Source organism: Chiloscyllium plagiosum, chromosome 41 (assembly GCF_004010195.1).
Source record: "Chiloscyllium plagiosum isolate BGI_BamShark_2017 chromosome 41, ASM401019v2, whole genome shotgun sequence".
Lineage (NCBI taxonomy): Eukaryota > Metazoa > Chordata > Chondrichthyes > Orectolobiformes > Hemiscylliidae > Chiloscyllium > Chiloscyllium plagiosum.
The window spans coordinates 4,900,728-4,908,850 of NC_057750.1; positions in this window are offsets into that span (position 1 = coordinate 4,900,728).

Genomic DNA, 8,123 nt, shown 5'->3' on the forward strand with positions numbered 1-8,123 from the left:
CTTGAAACATTAACTCTGCTTTCTCTCCACAGACCCTGCCAGACCTGCTGAGCTTTTCCAGCAATTTCTGTTTTTGTTTCTGATTTTCAGCATCTAGAATTGTTTTTAATGGTTTTCACATTTAAAAGTCAGTTTGAAGTTCCATAGTGATACTTGAGAAGAACTGAAGCCTTCCAATTGTTGTTTTCAGAATAATACTGATTTCAGAACCAAAGGAAGGGTATCTTGTGTCTCTACCCTGGGACCAGGAGGTTTGGTTTCAAGTCCCCTCCTGCTCTAGGAGGTGCGAAATAAAACGCTGAACAGGTTGGCGAGGAAAAATAGGTCAATAAATTTTAAAAAAACAAGGGAGAAAGGAGTTGCACTGCAGGCAATTAGGATTTGGAAAGTGCTGGCTGGGTGGAGTCAGGTTCATTTGTGGCTATCAAGAGGAATTTGGATAATTTCCTGCAGAGGTTTAAAATGAGGTTAGATAATTACTTGATTAAGAAATCATTCGACTGAATTGCGACAATGATACAAACAAAGCGAATATTCATCATTTGCAATATTGTTACAAACAAGCCTTAAAAATATTAGCAGAATCTCACAATTATATTAGTTTCAGGTATGGATAATTATGTGCAAAATGCAGTCTCTTTAACGTACAGTTTGGAAATGCAGTCTGCATTCTGGATTAAAGTCCATGAGACATAGGAACAGAAGTAGACCATTCAGCCCATCGACTCTGCTCTGCCATTCAATGTGATCACGGCTGATCTGATAATCCTCAACTCCACTTTCCTGCCTTTCTCGCATAACCCTTGAATTGAGTGCATTTTCCACCATTTATGTACTATTCATGAGTTTTACCAAGTGTGGACCACACTGTCTCACAGTCATAGAGTCATAGAGATGTACAGCACGGAAACAGAACCTTCGGTCCAACTCGTCCATGCCAATCAGATATCCCAACCCAATCTAGTCCAACACCCGGCCCATATCCCTCCAAGCCCTTCCTATTTATATACCCATCCAGATGCCTTTTAAATGTTGCAATTGTACCAACCTCCACCAGTCAACTTGTTCTGTACCTTACTTCTCAAATTATATATTAGCTCCTTAATTCTGTCGTACAATTACTTTTGCATGGTTATAGCCAAAGAGCCCCGTGACCCTTCTCCCACTGGATCTGAAATGTTAACTGTGCTTCTCTCTCTCCACAGGTGCTGCCAGACCTGCTGAGTTTCCCCACCAATTTCTGTTTTTATTTCAGATTTCCAGCATCTGCAGTTATTTATTTTACCTATGACACATATTCAATGTACTGATTGTGTCAGAATTCTTTAAACACAGCTATCGGAAAGCTGTTGTTAAACATGAAAGGGTTCAGAAACAACTTAAAATGATGTTGCAGGGATTGGAGGATTTGAGCTATAGGGAGAGGTTGAACAGACTGGGGCTGTTTTCCCTGGAGCATCGGAGGCTGAGGGGTGACCTTATAAAGGTTCATAAAATCATGAGGGGCATGGAGAGGGTGACTAGACAAAGTCTTTTCCTCAGGGTGGAGGAGTCTAAAACTAAAGGGCTTAGGTGAGTGGGGAAAGATTTAAAACTTTTTCACACAGAGGGTGGTGCGTGTATGTAAGAGCTGCCAGGGGAAGCAGTAGAAGCTGGTACAATTACAACACAGCACGGCATGGCATGGTAGCTCAGTGGTTACACAGCGCCAGGGACCCGGGTTCGATTCCAGCCTCGGGCACTGTCTGTGTGGAGTTTGCACATTCTCCCTGTGTCTGCGTGGGTTTCCTCCGGGTGCTCTGGTTTCCTCCCACAGTCCAAAGATGTGTCGGTCAGGTGAATTGGCCATGCTAAATTGCCCATAGTGTTAGGTGCATTAGTCAGAGGGAAATGGGTCTGCGTGGGTTACTCTTTGGAGGGTCGGTGTGGACTTGTTGGACCAAAGGGCCTGTTTCCACACTGTAGGGAATCTAATCTAAAAGGCATCTGGATGGGTATATGAATAGGAAGGGTTTAGAGGGACATGGACCAATTGCTGGCAAATATGACTAGGATTTGGGATATCTGGTCGGCATGAATGAGTTGGACTGAAGGGTCTGTCTCCGTGCTGTACATCTCAATGACTCAATGACTGCTCTCACAATAGAGACTGATGGTGAGTTTAATCTGAGAGTCACCAGGCCTCAGGTAAGGGGAGAGGTCATGAAGATGGGACTTGCATGACGATCTCAGCTTTGCTGAAAAACTTTATATCTCCCTCAAGAGTAGAAGGATCACTTTGAAGAAGAAAATTATGAATGGTTTTGATTTGGCAAAGGAGGGGAAAATGAAAACTAGTGACCAGACCACACAGAAATAACACATGACACAAAGCTGACAGAAAGCTGATGGGGCGTGTTTTTATTTTAATTCAGTGAGTTGTTACAATCCGGAAACTTCCATTTGAAAGGGTAGTGAAAGTAGATTTGAGTCGTGACACGCAAAAAGAATTGGTTCTGGACATAAAAAAGGGAACATTACAGGGCTGGAAGGAACAAATTGATGACCGGTCAGGGATCTACCACAGTGGCTCAGTGGTTAGCACTGCTGCCTCACCTCCCTAGAGACCTGGGTTTGATACTAGGCTTGGACAACCGTCTGCGTGGAGTTTCCTCCCACAGTCCAAAGAAATGCAGCTGTGCTAAATTGCATGCAGTATCCAGGGATTTGCAAGCTAGGTGGGTTAGCCATGAGCAATGCAGGGATAGGGTGGGATGCTCTTTGGAGGGTTGTTATGAGCTGCTTCCACACTGTGGGGATTCTATGATTCAGCACAGCGATGATGGGTTAATGTCTCTAAAGCTATACAGCTCTAAGATAGACTCAATCTTTTGTCTCTACATTGGTCTGCAGAGGTTGGGCAGGAAGACAACAAATTATAATTTGACCTCAGGAAATCTGAAAAGGTATCAGCAATTTTTAAAGTCAAGTGAAGGTGATAACAGTTCAGTTAACAAAACATGAATGTACTCATATTTTCATTTCTCACTTATTTATTCTTTCATGGGGTGCGGGAATTCCTAGCTTTTTATTCGACATTGAACTAGGTCAGCGGTCTTTCAACACCAGGCTACAGTCCAACAGGTTTATTTGAAATCTGGAGTACTGTATCCAGTTCTGGTCATCCAGTTACAGGAAGGATATTATCAAGCAGGAGAGGGTTCAGAAGAGATTTACCAGGATGGTGCCGGGTTTGGAAGGTTTGAGTTAAAAAGGAAGGCTGGATAGGCTGGGACTTTTTCCACTGGAGTGTAGGAGGTTGAGAGGTGACCTGATAGAAGTTTATAAAATAATGAGTAGTATAGATACAGTTAATGCTAGGATGGGGGAGTTCAAGACTTGGGGGCACATTATTAGGGTGAGAGGAGAGAGATTTAAAAAAGACATAACGGGCAAATTTTTTACAGAGAGTGTTTTGTGTGTGGAACGAACGTCCAGAGGAACTGATGGACAAGGGTACAATGACAACGTTTAAAAAACACTTGGATAAGTACATGAATAGGAAAGGTTTGGAGAGATATGGGCCAGGAGGAGGCAGGTGGGAACTAGTTTAGTTTGGGATTATGGTCGGCATGGACTGGTTAGACTGAAGGGTTTGTTTTTGGCTGAATGACTTTAGGACTCTATGTCCCTAAATAAATCTGATTATCAACGATATGACCACACCACCATTTCTCTCAGGGAGAGCAAATTTATTGCAAATATTGTTTGAGAAACATGCCAAAACTACGAACATATGTGTTTAGCTTGGCTTGTCTCTGTGCCAGAGAGAACAATGTACTTACGCCTTTGATTGGAATGTTTTAATCTAGAATGTACTTTTTTTCCTCTGTGTGAGACAATTTACAGAGGCCCAGTTTGTTTGTTCCACTTGAGTCAAGAGATTCCCCAACAGTAGGAGTTGAACAGAAGGAGGGATTGTGTTTATAAAGTACAGCCTCAAATGGTCTCATAGGCATCGCCTTTACAATTCTACCCTGTGTGTCCTGGCCAATATTCCTCGCTTCAACCAGTAAAAACAACAAAACTAAATCTGAAAGAACTGCAGATACTGGAAATTAGAAACAAAAAACAGAAAATGCTGGAAAAGCTCAGCAGATATGGCAGCATCTGTGGAGAAAGCAAAAGGTCGACCTTTCCTTCGTGAGAAGTCAAAGTTGAATTTCTGCTCAGTTTCTGTTTTTGTTTCAGATTTCCAGCATCCGCAGATATTTGCTTTTCTTTGGCCCACTGCCCACCTTCTTTACAAAGACACATCCCAAACAGAAACTGGACAAAGGACTCTTCCCAACAGAGCCTTCTCTCTCCAGTCTCTCCTCATTCGACAATGAGTCAGAGAGGCATACAGCACAGATACAGACCCTTCATTCCAACTCATCCAGGCCGACCAGATATCCTTAAAATTATCCTAAAATAACCTAAAATATCCTAAAATATCCCTCCAAACCCTTTGTATTCATATATTCCATCCATTTAAATGTTGTAACTGTACCATCCTCCACCACTTACTCTGGCAGCTCATTCCATACACACACCACCCTCTGCATGAAAAAGTTGCCCCTTAGATCCCTTTTATATCTTTCCCCTCTCACCCTAAACCTATGCCCTCTAGTTCTGGACTCTCCCACTTCAGGGAAAACACCTTGTCTATTTACCCTATCCATGCCCCTCATGATTTTATAAACCTCTATAAGGTCACCCCTCAGCCTCCATCGCTCCAGGGAAAACAGCCCCAGTCTAATCGGCCTCTCCCTATAGCTCAAACCCTCCAATTCTGCCAACATCCTTGTAAATCTTTTCTGAACCTTATCAGGTTTCACAATATCCTTCACATAGCAGAGAGACCAGAATTGAACACAGTATTTCAAAACTGTCCAAACCAATGTCCTGTTCAGCCGCAACATATTTCCCAACTCCTGTACTGAGCAATAAAGCCCGGCAGCATCAGGAAGTGGAGAAGTTGACATTTTGGGTATAACCCTTCTTGAAATCCTGAAGAAGGGTTACATCCAAAATGTTGACTTCTGCACCTCCTGATGCTGCCTGCCTTGCTGTGTTCCCCCAGCCTCCTGCCTGTCCCTCCTGATGCTGCCTGGCTTGCTGTGTTCTTCCAGCTTCCTGCCTGTCTACTTTGGATTCCAACGTCTGCAGTTTTTTTGTCTCTAACTGAGCAATAAAGGCAAGTTTACTATCACCTTCTTCACCACCCTGACTACATGTGACTCCACCTACAAGGAACTACGAACCTGCACTCCAAGATCTCTTTGTTCAGCAATACTCCCCAGGATCTTACCATTAAGTGTATAAGTCCTGCCCGGATTTGCCTTTCAAAAATGCAACTTTACATTTATCTAAATTAAACGCCATCTGCCATTTCTTGCCCTATTAATCCTTCTGATCAAGGTCCTGCTGTACTCTGAGCTAATCTTCAACACTGTCCATTACACCTCCAATTTTGGTGTCCTTTGCATGACCATACCCCCTATATTCACATCCAATTAATTTATATTAATGATAACAATCAGTGGACCCAGCAGCACCCTGATGTGCAGAGTGACCTGAGTGTCCTTGTGCTTGAATCACAGAAGGTTGGTGTGCAGATACAACAGGTAACTAAGGAGGCAAATGGAATTTTGTCCATCATAGCTAAAGGGATTGAATTGAAAAGCAGCGGGTTTAATGTTGCAGCTGTATAGAATCCCGACAGTGTGGGGAGAGACCCTTCAGGAGAAAGTGAGGACTGCAGATGCTGGAGATCAGAGCTGAAAAACGTGTTGCTGGAAAAGCGCAGCAGGTCAGGCAGCATCCAAGGAGCAGGAGAATCGACATTTCAGGCATAAGCCCTTCAGCCCAGCAAGACCCCACCAACACTCTGAAGAGTAAACCACCCAGACCCATTCACTTATCCTATTAATCTACTTTTACCCCTGACTAATACACCTAACCTATACATCCCTGAACACTAATTCACCTAACCAATTCACCTAACCTGCACATCTGTGGAGACTGTGGGAAGAAACCGGAGCACTCGGAGGAAACTCATGCAGACACAGGGAGAATGTGCAAATTCCACACAGTCACCTGAGGCTGGAATTGAACACAGGTCCCTGGCACAAAGAGGCAGTGGTGCTAACCACTGAACCATCCAGGTCACTCCAGATTTCGAGAACGTCAGTCTGATCTCCCACCCCAGTTATACACTCTTCCACCTGTTGGGCAGAAAATAAAGAAGTTTGAGTACATGTACGAACAGATTCAAGAACAGCTTCTTCCCCTCTGTTACTAGACTTTAGTATGGATTTCTCAAATGTTAATATTGATCTCTCTCTGTGTTCTCAGTGGCTGTAACACTGTATCCTACACTCTGTTCTGTTACCCTGATGCACTTGCATGGTACGATCTGCTTATAAAGCACAAGTGACAACACTTTTCACTGTATCTCGGCACATGTGACACCAATAAATCAAATCCCCTCTCTGAGTAAAATCTAATTGCACATCTTTGGACTGTGGGAGGAAACCGGAGCACCCGGAGAATGTGCAAACTCCACACAGATGGTTGCCCGAATCTGGAATCAAACCCAGGTCCCTGGCACTGTGAGGTAGCAGTGCTAACCGCTGAGCCATGGTGCCACCCTGTAGGGCACTGGTGAGGCCACAATTGGTGTACTGTGTGCAGTTTTGGTCTCCTTACTTGAGAAAGGATGTATTGGCATTGGAGGGGGTGCAGAGGAGGGTCACTAGGTTGGTTCTGGAGTTGAGGGGGTTGGCTTATGAGGAGAGACTGAGTAGACTGAGATTATATTCATTGGGATTTAGAAGAATGAGGGGGGATCTTATCAAAACATATAAAATTATGAAGGGAATAGATAGGATACAAACCGAGAAGTTGTTTCCACTGGCAGGTGAAACTAGCACAAGAGGGTAGAGCCTCAAAATGAAGGGTTTAGGACTGAGCTGAGGAGGAACTTCTTCACCCAGAGGGTTGTGAATCTGTGGAACTCCCCACCCAGTGAAGGAGTTGAGGCTACCTCCTTGAATTTTTAAAGCTAAGATCGATAGATTTTTGAACAGTAAAGGAATGAATGGTTATGGTGAGGGGGCGGGTAAATGGAGCTGAGTCCACAGAAAATCAGCCATGATCTTATTAAATGGGGGAGCAGGCTTGAGGCACCTAGTTCCTATGTTCTTACATCTGGTCAGCATGGATGGGTCAGACCGAAGGGTCTGTTTCCATGCTGTACATCTCTATGACTCTATGACACTGAACTCTGTCTAGGGTGAGTATAGGCACCAAGACCACTAGATGGGTTTACATCCAGATTCAAAATAAATTCACATTTGCCTGAAATGGTGTGGGAGGAGGGCACATATTCAATCCCAGCCGGTCAGGCAGCATCCAAGAAGCAGAAGAATCAACAATTCGGTCATAAGGCCTTCATCAGGAATGCTTACACAGTAGGGCTTTTGCCCGAAACATCGACTCTCCTGTTCCTCGGATGCTGCCTGACCTGCTGTGCTTTTCCAGCAACACACTCTGGACTCTGATCTCCAGCATCTGCAGACCTCACACTCTCCTACACATTCAATCCCACATGGCAGCCGTCAGATGCGATGTTTTTTTTTAAAAGTGTGAAATATTAATGTGAAATACAGTACTGTATTTATGATTTATGTGGCTGGATGCCTAGAATTACAAAGTTTTTTTTTATTTCAAAAATATACTTTATTCATAAAATACTTTGATGATCTGTACAACTGAACATGCCATACATATGTAAACATTCCATTTGTTTGCATACCGAAAACAGAGTAATCATTCCTATTTACAGGTCTGTACGATTACATTTTCAGCGGAGGCGTCGGCAAATCCCAAATGACTACGTGGGCCCCCTGTTCTTCTTAGGCAGGCAGATGTTACACGGTGGTCTTTCCCCACCGCGCCTTGGCGGCAGCTGCCCAAAGCTTCAGCACGTCCCTCAACACGTAGTCCTGGACCTTGGAATGTGCCAGACTGCAACACTCACTCGGGGTCAACTCCTTCAGCTGGAAGATCAACAGGTTTCAGACTGCCCAGAGAGCGTC